Below are 18,856 nucleotides of genomic sequence, written 5' to 3'. Positions count from 1 at the left end.
AGCTGTAAGAAAACTTGTTTTTTAAATCTGCTCCAGAGTAACTTACCTATGTTTTAGTGGATCTGTTAAGTTCCAAGTTTGGAACAGAGGACACTTGGAAGGCAGCTGCCAAGTTTCTAGTTTTGTCAGAGGAGTGTCAGATGGGGTGTTGCTTTATTAGATATAAAGTTTGGGTATAAAGTATGTATGTGACTTGAGAAAACTTGCCTCTCTTCTATCTTGACCATGTTTGCTTTTTCTGCATCTTCCTTTCCCTTCCCCAGTTCTTTCAATGCTGAAGCTTTGAACCTTCTCAATATGACAGCTCCATCTTTGATTGTCAATCTCTACCAATTGCACTCTCTCTGCATAGCTCAGTCTCCCACTCGTTCTTTTCCACTATTACCTCACTCTTTATATGCACCCCGTTCACACTGCATCACTCTTGTTCTTTGTACGTTTTCTCACTGTGTGTGTGTGTGTCTCTCTCTCTCTCCCTGCTTGTTCTTTTGAGTATCCCCGCTATTCGTCTGGCAGCGTGATGTACATTTTATCCTGGTACTAATTATACATGTGGAGCATCATAGCAATATATGTCTTTTTAGAAATGATAACCTCTTAGAATTGGGCACTTTTTAGTAAAAAGAAATACTCCTCAAGATGAAGCAGATGGGAATATTCCAATCAACTGGGACCTTGAGGCAAGGATGTCTGAGTGAGATAGCAGCTCCAGGTGGCCAAAATCAGCTATGAATTCCAGTAGAAAACTGTGGATATTCCTGAACTACATGGGTGGGAGATGAAGTACTGAGAATAGAATGGATTCAATCTCACCAGCCCATTGTGGTTAGTATTGTACCTAAGTTGGTTTGGTTAGTGGAAGTCCAGGCTCATCGCACTGCCTCCTACTCTCACTCCCTCTTTCTTAGAATCTCAAAACTATGGAACTCCATACCTCCCTCCACCCACCCTGCTTGCCTTCACCCTTCCTTCCTGCTTCCGAACCTAAGCTTGGTGCCATCTAATTACTTCATTTACTTTGCCTTCACTCCTCTCTTTTCCACCTTTGTGTCCTGCACTATCGCACAGAATCACAGAATTGTTACAGTACAGAAGGAGGCCGTTAGGCCCATCATGTCTGCACCAGCTCTCCGAGTGACCAATCCACTTAGTGCCATTCCTCCGCCTTCTCCCCATAACCCTGTATATTCTTCCTTTTCAGGTAACTATTTAATTCCCTTTTGAATGCCTCGATTGAACCTGTCTCCACTGGAGTCTCTGGCAGCGCATTCCAGATCCTAACCACTCACTGTGTGACAATGTTTTTCCTCATGTCACCATTATTTCTTTTGCCAATTACCTTAAATCTGTGCCCTCTCATTCTTCATCCTTTTACGAGTGGGAACAGTTTCTCCCTATCCACTCTGTCCAGACCCCTCATGATTTTGAATACCTCCATCAAATCTCCTCTCAGCCTCATATTGTCTCTCCATGTTCCTCCTACCAGAATGAATCACTTCACATTCTCCGCATTGAGTTTCATCTGTCACTTGTCCGCCCATTCCATCAACTTGTCTATGTCTTTTTGAAGTTCTACACTATCCTCCTCACAGTTCACAATGCTCCCAAGTTTTGTATCATCTGCAGACTTTGAAATTGTGTCCTGTACACCAAGGTCTAGGTCACTAATATACGAACATGCGAATTAGGAGCAGAACAAAGAACAAAGAAAATTACAGCACAGGAACAGGCCCTTCGGCCCTCCAAGCCTGCGCCGATCCAGATCCTCTATCTAAACATGACACCTATTTTCTAAGGGTCTGTATCTCTTTACTTCCTGCCCATTCATGTATCTGTCTAGATACATCTTAAAAGACGCTATCGTGCCCGCGTCTACCACCTCCGCTGGCAACGCGTTCCAGGCACCCACCACCCTCTGCGTAAAGAACTTTCCACGCATATCCCCCCTAAACTTTTCCCCTTTCACTTATCAAACGCCTTACTGAAGTCCATGTATATGACATCTACAGCCCTTCCCTCATCAATCAACTTTGTCACTTCCTCAAAGATTTCTATTAAGTTGGTAAGACATGACCTTCCCTGCACAAAACCATGTTGCCTATCACTGATAAGCCCATTTTCTTCCAAATGGGAATAGATCCTATCCCTCAGTAACTTCTCCAGTAGCTTCCCTACCACTGACGTCAGGCTCACCGGTCTATAATTGCCTGGATTATCCCTGCTACCCTTCTTAAACAAGGGGACAACATTAGCAATTCTCCAGTCCTCCGGGACCTCACCCGTGTTTAAGGATGCTGCAAAGATATCTGTTAAGGCCCCAGCTATTTCCTCTCTTGCTTCCCACAGTAACCTGGGATAGATCCCATCCGGACCTGGGGACTTGTCCACCTTAATGCCTTTTAGAATACCCAACACTTCCTCCCTCCTTATGCCGACTTGAGCTAGAGTAATCAAACATCTGTTCCTAACCTCAACATCCGTCATGTCCCTCTCCTCGGTGAATACCGATGCAAAGTACTCGTTTAGAATCTCACCCATTTTCTGTGACTCCACGCATAACTTTCCTCCTTTGTCCTTGAGTGGGCCAATCCTTTCCCTAGTTACCCTCTTGCTCCTTATATATGAATAAAAGGCTTTGGGATTTTCCTTAACCCTGTTTGCTAAAGATATTTCATGACCCCTTTTAGCCCTCTTAATTCCTCGTTTCAGATTGGTCCAACATTCCCGATATTCTTTCAAAGCTTCGTCTTTCTTCAGCCACCTAGACCTTATGTATGCTTCCTTTTTCCTCTTAGCTAGTCTCACAATTTCACCTGTCATCCATGGTTCCCTAATCTTGCCATTTCTATCCCTCATTTTCACAGGAACATGTCTCTCCTGCACGCTAATCAACCTCTCTTTAAAAGCCTCCCACATATCACATGTGGATTTACCTTCAAACAGCTGCTCCCAATCTACATTCCCCAGCTCCTGCCGAATTTTGGTATAGTTAGCCTTCCCCCAATTTAGCACTCTTCCTTTAGGACCACTCTCGTTTTTGTCTATGAGTATTCTAAAACTTAAGGAATTGTGATCACTATTCCCAAAGTAGTCCCCTACTGAAACTTCAACCACCTGGCCGGGCTCATTCCCCAACACCAGGTCCAGTATGGCCCCTTCCCGAGTTGGACTATTTACATACTGCTCTAGAAAACCCTCCTGGATGCTCCTTACAAATTCTGCTCCATCTAGACCTCTAACACTAAGTGAATCCCAGTCAATGTTGGGAAAATTTAAATCTCCTATCACCACCACCCTGTTGCTCCTACATCTTTCCATAATCTGTTTACATATTTGTACCTCTATCTCACGCTCTCTGTTGGGAGGCCTGTAGTACAGCCCCAACATTGTTACCGCACCCTTCCTATTTCTGAGTTCTGCCCATATTGCCTCACTGCTCGAGTCCTCCATAGTGCCCTCCTTCAGCACAGCTGTGATATCCTCTTTGACCAGTAATGCAACTCCTCCACCCCTTTTACCTCCCTCTCTATCCCGCCTGAAGCATCGATATCCTGGGATATTTAGTTGCCAATCATGCCCTTCCCTCAACCAAGTCTCAGTAATAGCAATAACATCATACTCCCAGGTACTAATCCAAGTCCTAAGTTCATCTGCCTTACCTACTACACTTCTTGCATTAAAACAAATGCACCTCAGTAGGCCATTCAGCCCCTCTAGCCTTCTCTGCCATTCAATAAGATCATGGCTAATCTGTTTGTGTCTCAAATTCCACACTCCCATCTACCCCCCATGATTCCTTTGCCTAACAAGAATGTATCTTGCCCTGCCTTAAAAATATTCAATGACCCCGCCTCCACCACCTTCTGAGGCAGAGTTCCAAAGTCGCACAGCCTCTGATAGAAAAAATTTCTCCTCATCTCTGCCCTAAAAGGGCAACCCCTAATTTTAAAACAATGCCCCTAGTTCTGGACTCTCCCCACAAGAGGAAACATCCTTTCCACATCCACCTCGTCAAGACCATTCAGGATCTTATATACTTCAATCAAGTCTCTCCTCACTCTTCTAAATTCTAGTGAAAACAAGCCCAGTCTATCCAACCTTTCCTCATAAGACAACCCGCTCATTCCAGGTATCAATTCAGTAAAACTCCTCTGCACCGCCTCCAAAACATTTACATCCTTCCTTAAATAAGGAGACCAGAACTGCACACAATATTCGAGATGTGGTCTCGCCAATGCCCTGTATAACTGAAGCATAACATCCTTACTTTTATTTTCAATTCCTCTTGTAATAATTCTGCTGTACTTGTATACTAACTTTTGTGACTCATGTACTAGAACACCTAGATCCCTCTGCACCTTGGAGTTCTGCAGTCATGCTCCATTTAAGTAATACTCTACTTTTTTATTCTTCCTGCCAAAGTGAACAACTTCACATTTTCCCACATTATACTCCATCTGCCAGATTTTTGCCCACTCACTCAACCCGTCTGTATCGGTCTGCAACTTCCTTATGTCCTCTTCACAACATATTTTCTTATCTATCTTTGTGTCATCTGTAAATTTAGCTACCATGCCATCGCTCCCCTCATTTAAGTCATTGATATAAATTGTAAAATGTTGAGGCCCCAGCACCAACCCCTGCGGGACTCCACTCGTCACATCCTGCCAATCAGAAAAGGACCCATTTATGCATACTCTCTGTTTTCTGCCAGCTGGCCAATTTTCTATCCATGCTAATATGTTACCCCCTACACCATGATCTAATACTTTGCGCAATAACCTTTTATGTGGCACCTTGTCAAATGCTTTCTGGAAATCCAAGTACAGTATATCAATGGGCTCCCCTTTATCCACAGCACATGTTACTCCTTCAAAGAACTCCAATAAATTGGTTAAACATGATCTCCCTTTCACAAAGCCATGTTGACTGTTCCCGATTACCTTGAGTTTTTCTAAGTGCCCAGCTATAACCTCCTTAATGATCGATTCTAACACCTTCCCCTCGGCAGACGCCAAGCTAACTGGCCTATAATTACCTGTTTTCTGCCCCCCACCCCGCCCCCTCCCTTCTTGAATAGAGGGGTTATATTTGCTATTTTCCAGTCTGATGGATCGTTTTCAGAATCTAGTGAATTTTGAAAAATTAGCACCAATGCCTCAACTACCTCATTAGCCATCTCTTTTAAAACCCTAGCATGAAGCCCATCAGGAACCGGAGACTTGCCAGCCCACAGCTCCATCAGTTTGGTCATAAATATATATCAGGAAAAGCAAGGGTCCCAACACTGACCCCTGGGGAACTCCATTACATGCCTTCTTCCAGCCCAAAAAACATCCATTAACCACTACTCTTTGTTTCCTGTCACTCAGCCAATTCTGTATCCATGTTGCTACCGTCCCTTTTATTCCATGAGCTATAATTTTGCTCTCAAGTCTGTTGTGTGGCACCTTATCAAATGCCTCCTGGAAGTCCATGTACACCATATCAGCAGCATTGCCCTCATCAACCCTCTCTGATACCTCTTCAAAAAACTCGAGCAAGTTAGTTGAACACGATTTTCCCTTAACAAATCCGTGCTGACTTTCTTTCATTAACCTGCGTTTGTCCACATGCCTATTAATTTTGTCCTGAATTATTGTTTCTAAAAGTTTCCCCACCATCGAAGTTAAACTGTTGTTGCTGGGCTTAGCTTTACACGCTTTTTTAAACAAGGATGTAACATTTGCAATTGTCGAGTCCTCTGGCACCATCCCGAGTCTTAAGGAAGACTGGATAATTATGGCCAGTGTTTCCGCAATTTCTACTCTCACTTCCCTCAGTATTCTTGGATACATCTCATCCGGTCCTGGTGCTTTATCAACTTGAAGTATAGACAGCCTATCTAATACCTCATCCTTATCAATTTTAAATCATTCTAGTGTATTAATGGCCTCCTTTTTCACCGTGGCCTGGGTAGCATCTTCTTCCTTAGTAAATACAGATGCAAAGTATTCATTTAACACCTGAGCTATTCCCCCTGCTTCCATGTGTAAATCCCCTTTTTCATCCCTAATTGGTCCTACTCCTTTTACCACCTTTTTACTCTTTTTGTCTGCCTATAGAAAACTTCGGAATTCCTTTTTATGTTAGTCACCAGTCTCTTTTCATACTCCCGCTTGGCTTCTCTTTTCTGCCTTATCTCATCCCTTCTGAACCTTCTATATTCAGCCTAGTTCTCCATTATATTATTCATTGTATAATCAATGGAAAGTCAATTGAATTGATGAGAACTTCCTTTCTTATGCTATTAGTCTCACTGAATAAGGTGTAACTGGGCTTTTAACAGCACACTAACTTCATTATTTGTGTTAAACCCTCTCACTGGTCCTGAGAAGCTAATTTCATATTTGCGAAATGTGAGATTTCTCCAAAATGATAAAATTCCACATATTTTGAAATTAATTCTTTGATCTTTAGTTTCTGTCATTATCACTTACTTTGCTATCTGAAAATTTAAATTAAAACTGAAGGATATGAAGAACTTAATAAAGCCTCAGCTGATGTATTGCATGCAGTTCTGGACGCCGCACTTTAGGAAGGATGTGAGGGCGTTGAGAGGATGCAGAAAAAAGTCACGAGAATGATTCCAAGGATGAGGAATTTCAGTTATGAAGATAGATTGGAGAAGTTAGGACTGTTTTCCTTGGAGAAAAGAAGGCTGAGAGATGATTTGATAGAGGTATTCAAAATCATGAGGGGTCTGGACAGAGTAGATAGAGAGAAACTGTTCCCACTCATGAAAGGATCGCGAACGAGAGGGCACAGATTTAAAGTATTTGGTAAGAGAAGCAAAGCTGACATGAGGAAAAACCTTTTCACGCAGCAAGTGGTTAAGGTCTGGAATGCTCTGCCTGAGAACGTGGTGGAGGCAGGTTCAATTGAAGCATTCAAAGGGAATTTGACATTTATATGAAAAGGAAGAACGTGCAGGGTTATGGGGAGAAGGCAGGGGAATGGCGCTAAGTGAATTGTTCATTAGGAGAGCCGGTGCAGACACGATCGGACGAATGGCCTCCTTCTGCACTAACAATTCTGTGATTCTGTGAGCAACTTCCTGGTTTGCTGTACGTGAACTCTTCAATGTGATTGGATGCTTATCAGCTTGCTGACATTACTGCTTCTGCACACCAAGAGATTCCCTTGATTTGGCGCCGGATTTAAATTGACGTCAGGAAAGGGGAAAATCACACAGAGTTTGCTAGATTTCTGTAGGAACCTTTTATCAAGGTCAGCAGTGAGCGCCGTTGTTTTGCCACTGACCACAAAATCCAGGCCTGTGCTTCTATAAATAAAGCCAAGGTTTCCATGCACCTTTTTAATAACCTTCTCAAGTTGTCCTGCATCCTTCAAAGATTTATGTACATACACCCCTAGGTCTTTCTGTTCCTGTACCCACTTTAACACTGTACCATTTAGTACATATTACCTCTCCTCATTCTTCTTTCAAAAATGTATCACCTCACACTTCTCTGCGTTAAATTTCATTTGTCATATTTAACCAGTCTGTCTATATCCTGCCGAAGTTTGCTCCTAATCTAGTCATTGTTTACATTTTTGAGCCTTATGTCATCTCAGACTTTATAATTATGTCCAATATACCCAAGTCCAGATCATTTAATATACATCAAAAAGAGGAGTGGTCCTAATACTATCTCCTGGAGAACCCTTGACTTCCCACCGTCTACAAGGCACAAGTCAGGAGTGTGATGGAATACTCTCCACTTGCCTGGATGAGTGCAACTTCAACACTCAAGAATCTCGACACCATCCAGGATAAAGCAGCCCACTTGGTTGGCACCCCATCCACCATGTAAATGATTCACTGTCTTCACCACCGGTGCACTGTATCGACAGTGTGTAGCACAAGTTCCACTCAACGAATTTACTTCCTGATCGCATTCCATTTTTTCAAATTCCTCCACGACCTCTTCCGATCCTATTAGGGACTCCACCTTCTAGTTATGCGCCCAGGCCCTCAACTTCCATTTCCCTAACTCAGAAGAACTGATTTCATTTTTGTTGCTTGATCTGGTGCTGGGAAATGAGGTGGGCAAGGTGGACCAAATGCCTGTGGGGGAACACTTGGGTCAGAGTGATCATCGTACTGTGTACTGGTGTGTACTGATGGCTGTTTGGTTAAGGTGGTGGATTTGGAATTTTTGGGGTGGCACAGTGGCGCAGTGGTTAGCACCGCAGCCTCACAGCTCCAGCGACCTGGGTTCAGTTCTGGGTACTGCCTATGCGGAGTTTGCATGTTCTCCCTGTGTCTGCGTGGGTTTCCTCTGGGTGCTCCGGTTTCCTCCCACAACCAAAGACTTGCAGGTTGATAGGTAAATTGGCCATTGTAAATTGCCCCGAGTGTAGGTAGGTGGTAGGAGAATGGTGGGGATGTGGTAGGATTGTGGGGTTAATGTAGGATTAGTATAAAATGGGTGGTTGTTGGTCGGCACAGACTCGGTGGGCCGAAGGGCCTGTTTTGGTGCTGTATCTCTAAATAAATAAATAAATCGTATCATAAGGTTTAGATTAGTAATGGTGAAGAGCAGGGAATAATCTAAAGTAGAACTTCTAAATTGCAAAAGGACTAACTTCAATGGGATGAAAAGGGATCTAGTCAGGGTGAAATGGAACCAAAGACTGACAGGCAAAACAGTAACAGAACAATGGGTGATCTTTACGGCACAGACTAGGCACATTCCAGTAAGGGCGAAAGGTATGGGAACTAAAGCAAGGGGTTCTTAGATGATGAGGGAGATAGAGAACGTGATGAAATAAAAAAGAAGGGTGTAAGATGCATGTCAGGTGAAATCTTCAAGCAAGAACCAGGCCATGTACACTGAATTGAGAAGGAAAGTAAAGAGGAAAATGAGACTGTCATAAAGAGAGAATATGAGAATATAATTGCAGTTAACATAAAAGTAAACCCAAAAATCTTCTACTGGAATGTAGATAGTAAGTGGGTAGTAAGAGGCGCGTGGGACCTATTAGGGACAAAGAGGGTGATATACACCAAAGAGAAGGACTTGGTGGATGATGAGCCTAGGGAAGGGAGTGTAGATAGTCTCAGTCATCTCATTATCAAAAAGGAGGAGATGTTGGGTGTCTTGCAAAGCATTAAGGTAGATAAGTCCCCAGGGCCTGATGGAATCTACCCCAGAATACTGAGGGAGGCAAGGGAAGAAATTGCTGGGGACTTGACAGAAATCTTTGCATCCTCATTAGCTACAGGTGAGGTCCCAGAGGACTGGAGAATAGCCAATGTTGTTCCTTTGTTTAAGAAGGGTGGTAAGGATAATCCAGGAAATTATAGGCCGGTGAGCCTTACGTCAGTGGTACGGAAATTATTAGAGAGGATTCTTCGGGACAGAATTTACTCCCATTTGGAAACAAACAAACTTATTAGCGAGAGGCAGCATGGTTTTGTGAAGGGGAGGTCGTGTCTCACTAATTTGACTGAGTTTTTTGAGGAATTGACGAAGATGATTGATGAAGGAAGGGCAGTGGATGTTATCTATATGGACTTAAGTAAAGCCTTTGACAAGGTCCCTCATGGCAGACTGGTACAAAAAGTGAAGTCACACGGGATCAGAGGTGAGCTGGCAAGATGGATACAGAACTGGCTTGGTCATAGAAGACAGAGGGTAGCAGTGGAAGGGTGCTTTTCTGAATGGAGGGATGTGACTAGTGGTGTTCCGCAGGGATCAGTGCTGGGACCTTTGCTGTTTTAGTATATATAAATGATTTGGAGGAAAATGTAGCTGGTCTGATTAGTAAGTTTGCGGACGACACAAAGGTTGGTGGAGTTGCGGATAGCGATGAGGATTGTCAGAGGATACAGCAGGATATAGATCGGTTGGAGACGGGTGGAGAAATGGCAGATGGAGTTTAATCCGGACAAATGTGAGGTAATGCATTTTGGAAGGTCTAATGCAGGTGGGAAGTATACAGTAAATGGCAGAACCCTTAGGTGTATTGACAGGCAGGTCCACAGGTCACTGAAAGTGGCAATGCAGGTGGATAAGGTAGTCAAGAAGGCATACGGCATGCTTGCCTTCATCGGTCGGGGCATAGAGTATAAAAATTGGCAAGTCATGCTGCAGCTGTGCAAAACTTTAGTTCGGCCACACTTAGAATATTGTGTGCAATTATGGTCGCCACACTCCCAGAAGGACGTGGAGGCTTTGGAGAGGGTACAGAAGAGGTTTACCAGGATGTTGTCTGGTCTGGAGGCCATTAGCTATGAGGAGAGGTTGGATAAACTCGGATTGTTTTCACTGGAACGATGGAGGTGGAGGGGCGACATGATAGAGGTTTACAAAGTTATGAGTGGCATGGACAGAGTGGATAGTCAGAAGCTTTTTCCCAGGGTGGAAGAGTCAGTTACGAGGGGGCATAGAACAAAGAACAAAGAAAATTACAACACAGGAAAAGGCCCTTCGGCCCTCCAAGCCTGCGCCGATCCAGATCCTCTATCTAAACATGTCGCCTATTTTCTAAGGGTCTGTATCTCTTTTCTTCCTGCCCATTCATGTATCTGTCTAGATACATCTTAAAAGACGCCATCGTGCCCGCATCTACCACCTCCGCTGGCAACGCGTTCCAGGCACCCACCACCCTCTGCGTAAAGAACTTTCCACGCATATCCCCCCTAAACTTTTCCCCTTTCACTTTGAACTCGTGTCCTCTCGTAATTGAATCCCCCACTCTGGGAAAAAGCCTCTTGCTATCCACCCTGTCTATACCTCTCACGATTTTGTACACCTCAATCAGGTCCCCCCTCAACCTCCGTCTTTCTAATGAAAATAATCCTAATCTACTCAACCTCTCTTCATAGCTAGCGCCCTCCATACCAGGCAACATCCTGGTGAACCTCCTCTGCACCCTCTCCAAAGCATCCACATCCTTTTGGTAATGTGGCGATCAGAACTGCACGCAGTATTCCAAATGTGGCCGAACCAAAGTCCTATACAACTGTAACATGACCTGCCAACTCTTGTACTCAATACCCCGTCCGATGAAGGAAAGCATGCCGTATGCCTTCTTGACCACTCTATTTACCTGCATTGCCACCTTCAGGGAACAGTGGACCTGAACACCCAAATCTCTCTGGACATCAATTTTCCCCAGGACTTTTCCATTTACTGTACAGTTCACTCTTGAATTGGATCTTCCAAAATGCATCACCTCGCATTTGCCCTGATTGAACTCCATCTGCCATTTCTCTGCCCAAATCTCCAATCTATCTATATTCTGCTGTATTCTCTGACAGTCCCCTTCACTATCTGCTACTCCACCAATCTTAGTGTCGTCTGCAAACTTGCTAATCAGTCCACCTATACTTTCCTCCAAATCATTAATGTATATCACAAACAACAGTGGTCCCAGCACGGATCCCTGTGGAACACCACTGGTCACACATCTCCATTTTGAGAAACTCCCTTCTACTGCTACTATCTGTCTCCTGTTGCCCAGCCAGTTCTTTATCCATCTAGCTAGTACACCTTGGACCCCATGCGCCTTCACTTTCTCCATCAGCCTGCCATGGGGAACCTTATCAAACGCCTTACTGAAGTCCATGTATATGACATCGACAGCCCTTCCCTCATCAATCAACTTTGTCACTTCCTCAAAGAATTCTATTAAGTTGGTAAGACATGACCTTCCCTGCACAAAACCATGTTGCCTATCACTGATAAGCCCATTTTCTTCCAAATGGGAATAGATCCTATCCCTCAGTATCTTCTCCAGCAGCTTCCCTGGATTATCCCTGCTACCCTTCTTAAACAAGGGGACAACATTAGCAATTCTCCAGTCCTCCGGGACCTCACCCGTGTTTAAGGATGCTGCAAAGATATCTGTTAAGGCCCCAGCTATTTCCTCTCTTGCTTCCCACAGTAACCTGGGATAGATCCCATCCGGACCTGGGGACTTGTCCACCTTAATGCCCTTTAGAATACCCAACACTTCCTCCCTCCTTATGCCGACTTGACCTAGAGTAATCAAACATCTGTTCCTAACCTCAACATCCGTCATGTCCCTCTCCTCGGTGAATACCGATGCAAAGTACTCGTTTAGAATCTCACCCATTTTCTCTGACTCCAAGCATAACATTCCTCCTTTGTCCTTTAGTGGGCCAATCCTTTCTCTAGTTACTCTCACTCCTTATATATGAATAAAAGGCTTTGGGATTTTCTTTAACCCTGTTTGCTAAAGATATTTCATGACCCCTTTTAGCCCTCTTAATTCCTCGTTTCAGATTGGTCCTACATTCCCGATATTCTTTCAAAGCTTCGTCTTTCATCAGCCGCCTAGACCTTATGTATGCTTCCTTTTTCCTCTTAGCTAGTCTCACAATTTCACCTGTCATCCATGGTTCCCTAATCTTGCCATTTCTATCCCTCATTTTCACAGGAACATGTCTCTCCTGCACGCTAATCAACCTCTCTTTAAAAGCCTCCCACATATCACATGTGGATTTACCTTCAAACAGCTGCTCCCAATCTACATTCCCCAGCTCCTGCCGAATTTTGGTATAGTTAGCCTTCCCCCAATTTAGCACTCTTCCTTTAGGACCACTCTCGTCTTTGTCCATGAGTATTTTAAAGCTTACGGAATTGTGATCACTATTCCCAAAGTAGTCCCCTACTGAAACTTCAAACACCTGGCCGGGCTCATTCCCCAACACCAGGTCCAGTATGGCCCCTTCCCGAGTTGGACTATTTACATACTGCTCTAGAAAACCCTCCTGGATGCTCCTTACAAATTCTGCTCCATCTAGACCTCTAACACTAAGTGAATCCCAGTCAATGTTGGGAAAATTTAAATCTCCTATCACCACCACCCTGTTGCTCCTACATCTTTCCATAATCTGTTTACATATTTGTACCTCTATCTCACGCTCGCTGTTGGGAGGCCTGTAGTACAGCCCCAACATTGTTACCGCACCCTTCCTATTTCTGAGTTCTGCCCATATTGCCTCACTGCTCGAGTCCTCCATAGTGCCTTCCTTCAGCACAGCTGTGATATCCTCTTTGACCAGTAATGCAACTCCTCCACACCTTTTACCTCCCTCTCTATCCCGCCTGAAGCATCGATATCCTGGGATATTTAGTTGCTAATCATGCCCTTCCCTCAACCAAGTCTCAGTAATAGCAATAACATCATACTCCCAGGTACTAATCCAAGCCCTAAGTTCATCTGCCTTACCTACTACTCTTCTTGCATTAAAACAAATGCACCTCAGACCACCAGTCCCTTTACATTCATCATCTGCTCCCTGCCTGCTCTTCCCCTTAGTCACACTGACTTCATTATCTAGTTCCTTACAGACTTTTGTTACTACCTCCTTACTGTCAACTGACCTCCTCAATTGGTTCCCATCCCCCTGCCACATTAGTTTAAACCCTCCCCACAGGTGCGAGGTGCAAAGGTGTGAGGGGCAAAGTTTAGAGGGGATGTGTGAGGCAAGTTCTTTACACAGAAGGTGGTGAGTGCCTGGAACTTGCTGCCGGGGGAGATGGTGGAAGCAGGTACGATAGCGACGTTTAAGAGGCACCTTGACAAATACATGAATAGGATGGGAATAGAGGGATACGGTCCCCGGAAGTGCAGAAGGTTTTAGTTTAGGCAGGCATCAAGATCGGCGCAGGCTTGGAGGGCTGAATGGCCTGTTTCTGTGCTGTACTGTTCTTTGTTCTTTATATGCTTAGAGGTGCAGGGAAAGGCTAGAATACTTATTGAGTACTTCGTATTGGTGTTTACTCAGGAAGCGGATGCTCACAAAATATCAGTCAAAGCTGAGATGGTGGAGATAATGGATGGGGTGAAAATTGGTAGGCAGAATCTCAGTGGGGCGTAACCTCAGTTTTAGGCCAGTCAGTTTAACTTCGATGGTGGGGAAACTTCTAGAAATAGTAATTCGGGACAAAATTAATATTCATGGACAAATGCAGGTTAATTAAAGAAAGCCAGCATGGATTTCTTAAGGGAAAATTATGTTTAACTAGCTTGCTGTAGTTTTTTTGAGGACGTAACAGAGATGGTTGATGAGGTGCACATGGACTTCCAAAAGGCATTTGATACAGTGCCACATAACAGACTTGCGAGCAAAGTTATAGCTCATGGAATAAAAGAGACAGTGGCAACATGGATATGGAATTGGCTGAGTGACAGGAAACTAAGAGTAGTGGTTAATTGATGTTTTTCAGGCTTGAGGAAGGTTTGTAGTGGAGTTCCCCAGGGGTCAGTGTTGGGACCCTTGTTTTCCCTGATATATATTAATGACCTTAACCTTGGTGTACAGGACACGATTTCAAAGTTTGCGCATGATGCAAAACTTGGAAGCCTTGTGAACTGTGAGGAGGATAGTGTAGAACTTCAAAAAGACAAACAAGTTGATGGATTGGGCAGACAGGTGGCAGATGAAGTTCAATGCAGAGAAATGTAAAGTGATTGATTTTGGTTGGAAGAATATGGAGAGACAATATAGACTAAATGGTACAGTTCTAAAGGGGGTGCAGGAGCAGAGGGGCCTGGGTGTATATGTGCATAAGTCATTGAAGATGGCAGGACAGGTTGAGAGAGGACTTAATAAAGCATGCAGTATCCTGGGCTTTATTAATAGGGATATAGAGTACAAGAGCAAGGAAGTTATTTTGAACTTGTATAAGACACTAGGTTGGCCTCAGCTGGAGTATTGCATCCAGTTCTGGGCACCGCATTTAAGCACTGGAGAGAGTACAGAAAAGATTCATGAGAATGATTCCAGAGATAAGGAACTTCAGTTATGAAGATAGATTGGAGAAGTTGGGACTATTTTCCTTGGAGAAGAGAAGGCCGAGAGGTGATTTGATTTAGGTGTTCAAAATCACGAGAGGATAGGGAGTGGATAGGGAGAAACTGTTCCCACCCGTGAAAGGATCGAGAATGAGAGAGCACAGATTTAAAGTATTTGGTAAGAGAAGCAAAAGTGACATGAGGAAAAAGTTTTTCACACAGCAAGTGGTTAAGGTCTGGAATGCTCTGCCTGAGAGTGTGGTGGAGGCAGGTTCAATTGAAGCATTCAAAAGGGAATTAGACTGTGATATGAAAAGGAAGAATGTGCAGGGTTACAGGGAGAAGGTGGGGGAATGGAACTGAGGGAATTGCTCTTTCGGAGAGCCAGTGTGGACACGATGGGCCAAATGGCCTCCTCCTGCGCTGTAACAATTCTGTGATTGTGAGAATGTACTGGCTGTGCTTAACGTGGTTAAGTCGCCTGGTCCGGATGGCTTGCACTGCAGGTTGCAAAGGGGAGTGGGGGTGGAGATAGTGGAAGGGCTTGCCATAATCTTTCAATATGAGGGAGGTTCGAGGATTGAAAAGTGACAAATGACACCCTTATTCATGAAAGAGTGTAAGGACATTTCTAGTAACTACAGGCCAGTCAGTTTAACATCGGTATAATAAAAACAAAATACTGCGGATGCTGGAAATCTGAAATAAAAACAAGAAATGTTGGAAATACTCAGCAGGTCTGGCAGCATCTGTGGAGAGAGAAGTAGAGTTAATGTTTCAGGTCAGTGACCCTTCTTCAGAACTGGTTAATTTTTAATCAGTTTAACATCAGTGGTGGGTAAGCTTTTAGAAACAATAATCAGAGCAAAAATCAACAGGCACTTGGAGAGATTTGAGTTCATTATAATAGCCAGCACGGATTTGTAGAAGGCAGATTATGCTCGACTAATAATAGATTTACCAGAATGGTTCCAGGGATGAGGAATTTTAGCTACATGGTTAGATTGGAGAAGCTGGGGCTGTTCTCCTTGGAGCAAAGGAGGTTGAGGAGAGATTAGATAGGGATGTACAAGATTGTGGCAAGTTTGAATAGGCAGGCAAAGAAAAGCTGTTCCCATTAGCCGACGGTACAAGGACTAAGAGACACAGATTTAAGGTTTTGAGCGAGAGCTGCGGGGGCAGATATGAGGAAGAACTTGTTTCATGGAGCGAATGGTCATGACCAGGAACTCGCTGTCTACGAGGGTGGTGGAAGCAGAGACTGTTAATGATTTAGAAAGAAATTGAATGGGCACTTGAGGGAAATGAACTTGCAGGGCTAAGGGGTTAGAGTGCGGCGATGGGATTGCTCTACAGAGAGCCGGTATGGACTGGATGGGCCGAATGGCCTCCTTCTGTGTCATAATGACTCTGTAACTTTGGAATTTACATGATATGGGTCAGAGATATCCTGGATCTTTGAGTTTTGAAAAGTTTTATATCAAAACATTTCTGTTGTTATCCATGTTCCGTATACTGTGAAAATGCATTTGTTTAGTTCTTGTAATAGTCTACTGCAAGATACCTTGATTTGATTTTTCACTGATGGCCCCTTTGTACTGTAGAGGTGCTTCTATAGCTCTATAATGTGCTCAGCTTGCTAGTGCCCTGAAATTTATCTCACTTACATTGCACAGCAGATTCCACAACACCAGTGGCAAGGAAAAGACAATTCATTATGTAAATCATGGTTTTCGTCCTTGCCTGGACTCCTTCACTGGTGTCTGGGAAAGACCTGTGCACAAGAAAGTAATACAAGAATCACCTGTCCTGTAGTTAGTGACTTATTGGGTAGTCGCTGGAACTTCGGCCAAATAGCTTTTTGTCAGATATGAGCTCAGTAAACTTTGTTGGGAGCAACTATTGAAATAGATGACTTGACAGGGTAGATGCTAAGAAGCTATTTCCTCTGGCTGGAGTGTCTAGAGAAAGTGTCATGATAAGGGGTTGGCCATTTAGGACTGAGATCAGGAAAGATTTCTTCACTCAGAGGATTGTGAATCTTTGGATTTCTCTACCACAGAGGGCTGTGGATGCTCAGTTGTTGAGTATATTCATGACAGCTCATTAGATTTTTGGATACAAAGGGAATCGAGGGATATGAGGATTGGTCAGGCAAGTCAAGTTTATGTAGAAGTTCATCCATGATCTTATTCAATGGCAGAGCAGGCTAAAGGGCCCATAAGATCAACTCCTGCTCATATTTTCTGTTTAATGAATGGGGATCATGACAACTGAATCTGACCCTACTCTATCCGCATTCATATCTTTCAGTACGGGTTGTTGAATAATCTGCAGGAACAAGAACCTGGGCTGCTTTTCCCCTGTGTCTCCCCCGCGCCCCCTCTGCTGTGTCTCCCATCTCCCCTCCCCTAGCCGAGAGGCACTGAGGCCAATTCCGCATTCCCTCACTTTCACTCTAGCACAGATCAAAGAAAGAACAAATTTATGGAGTGCCTTTTCCACCATCAGAGTAGCCTGAAATACATTACATTCAAGGTGTGGAGGCTTTGGCAGATGTTACTGCTGTATGATTACCTTTAAGAGTGATGTCCCTTTAAGATCTTAGAATGCTAATGAAGTAAGTACCAGGATGCAGTCATGTGACTTGGAGCCAGACTGCTACTGTAATGCCTAGGGGCAGGCTCTGTAAATAGTTAGCTCTGCACAGTGTATATATAATAGTTTAGCTGTAAATAAACCTGTTTGAGATCTTCAACCAACTGAACTCCACACATCTCATTTATGTTGCATCATTACATCGTGGCAGCTGTGGTGAGAAGACAAAGTCTAAACTTGAAGACCATGTGTAAAACAGCTTTAAGAACTACCTTCATACAGCTAAAAGAGAGAAAGTTAAAAAGAAATGCTGGTCCAAACAGTAAAAAAAAAAGTACCTCCAGTTGTAGAAGACAGAGCTCTGAACGACAGGCTGCAAATCGATCACGGCGATCGGGTGAGTCGTTGTCCCAACGGTCCAGGAATCCCCATTGAAAAAAAGCTTTGATGTGCTTGCAAAGTTGATTTTTTTTTAAGGCTCAGTAAAAGAAAAAAACAGGGAAAACCCAATCCCTATCTCAGGCTCATCGATCGTTTTCAAAGGCTCCCCCATCCTGATCGAGGTCTGCGCCTAACAGCAAAAAGCGTGGAAATCTTCCATTCACGCAGCTTGCAGATAAAGTTTAAAAAACAAAATTAAACCATTCTAGTGTGAAGAGCTTTCATTCACTCAGCCCAAGTTTAAAAAACCCCATAAAACCACTCAAGCATGAGGAATTGCCTACCGAACGTCTGTAGAAACAAACTCTTGCATAAAAATAAAAGCACCTGAAATGCTTATTGCACAACTGTGTAAACAGACAGACTAGAGTGCTGGAAGCTAGATAAACAGACAAGCACTGCTAAACACCTGCTCCTGTCAATCAAAGCAGTCAAGAGAGTTTTTTTAAAAGGGAAAGCAGTACAAAGTCATAGAGCAAGTCTGAAAACATGTTTTAAGCAAAAGAACAGCAGGAACATAGATACCACATTTCCCAGCATAAACTGGAAGGCCATGGATATCCTGTCCAAGTTCCAACTTTTCAACAAAGAATGCAGTTGTACTTCACAGACCAAATAATTACAGAACAAGACAAACAGGCTGTGAAAATGCTAATAGCAGTTGGAAATGAGGGATTACACAGAATCAATACCTCAGGCTTATCTGAAGAGGGCCAGAAAGATCCCGCAAAGATATGGAAAGTGCTAGAAGATCAACTCCGATTAAAGGAAAATTTTAGAATTCACCGCCTGGAATTGAGATCCTACAGACAACAGCCACAGGAATCAATAGACCAGTTTCATCAGCAGATGCCATAGCAAGGGCAACTGATGCAACTTTTCAGAAGTTGGGTTGTGAGAGTGACTAATGGAGCTGGTGATTGTATCAAGACCCATTGAAGCATTTCAGAAGGACCTCTTGGGGAGAAAGAAAGGTCACAGCATTGATGCACTGCTGGAA

General features: G+C 43.7%; 1 protein-coding gene across 11 annotated transcripts in view; it reads left to right on the top strand.

Annotated features, from left to right (window-relative positions):
* The window catches only part of disp1 (dispatched homolog 1 (Drosophila)), a 567,770-nt gene that overhangs the window by 336,977 nt on the left and 211,937 nt on the right, over positions 1–18,856 (top strand). The window lies entirely within an intron of this gene.

Source organism: Heterodontus francisci, chromosome 3 (genome assembly GCF_036365525.1).
Source record: "Heterodontus francisci isolate sHetFra1 chromosome 3, sHetFra1.hap1, whole genome shotgun sequence".
NCBI lineage: Eukaryota > Metazoa > Chordata > Chondrichthyes > Heterodontiformes > Heterodontidae > Heterodontus > Heterodontus francisci.
Note: the sequence above shows the minus strand (reverse complement) of the source record. Positions and strands in the feature narration are given on the sequence as shown.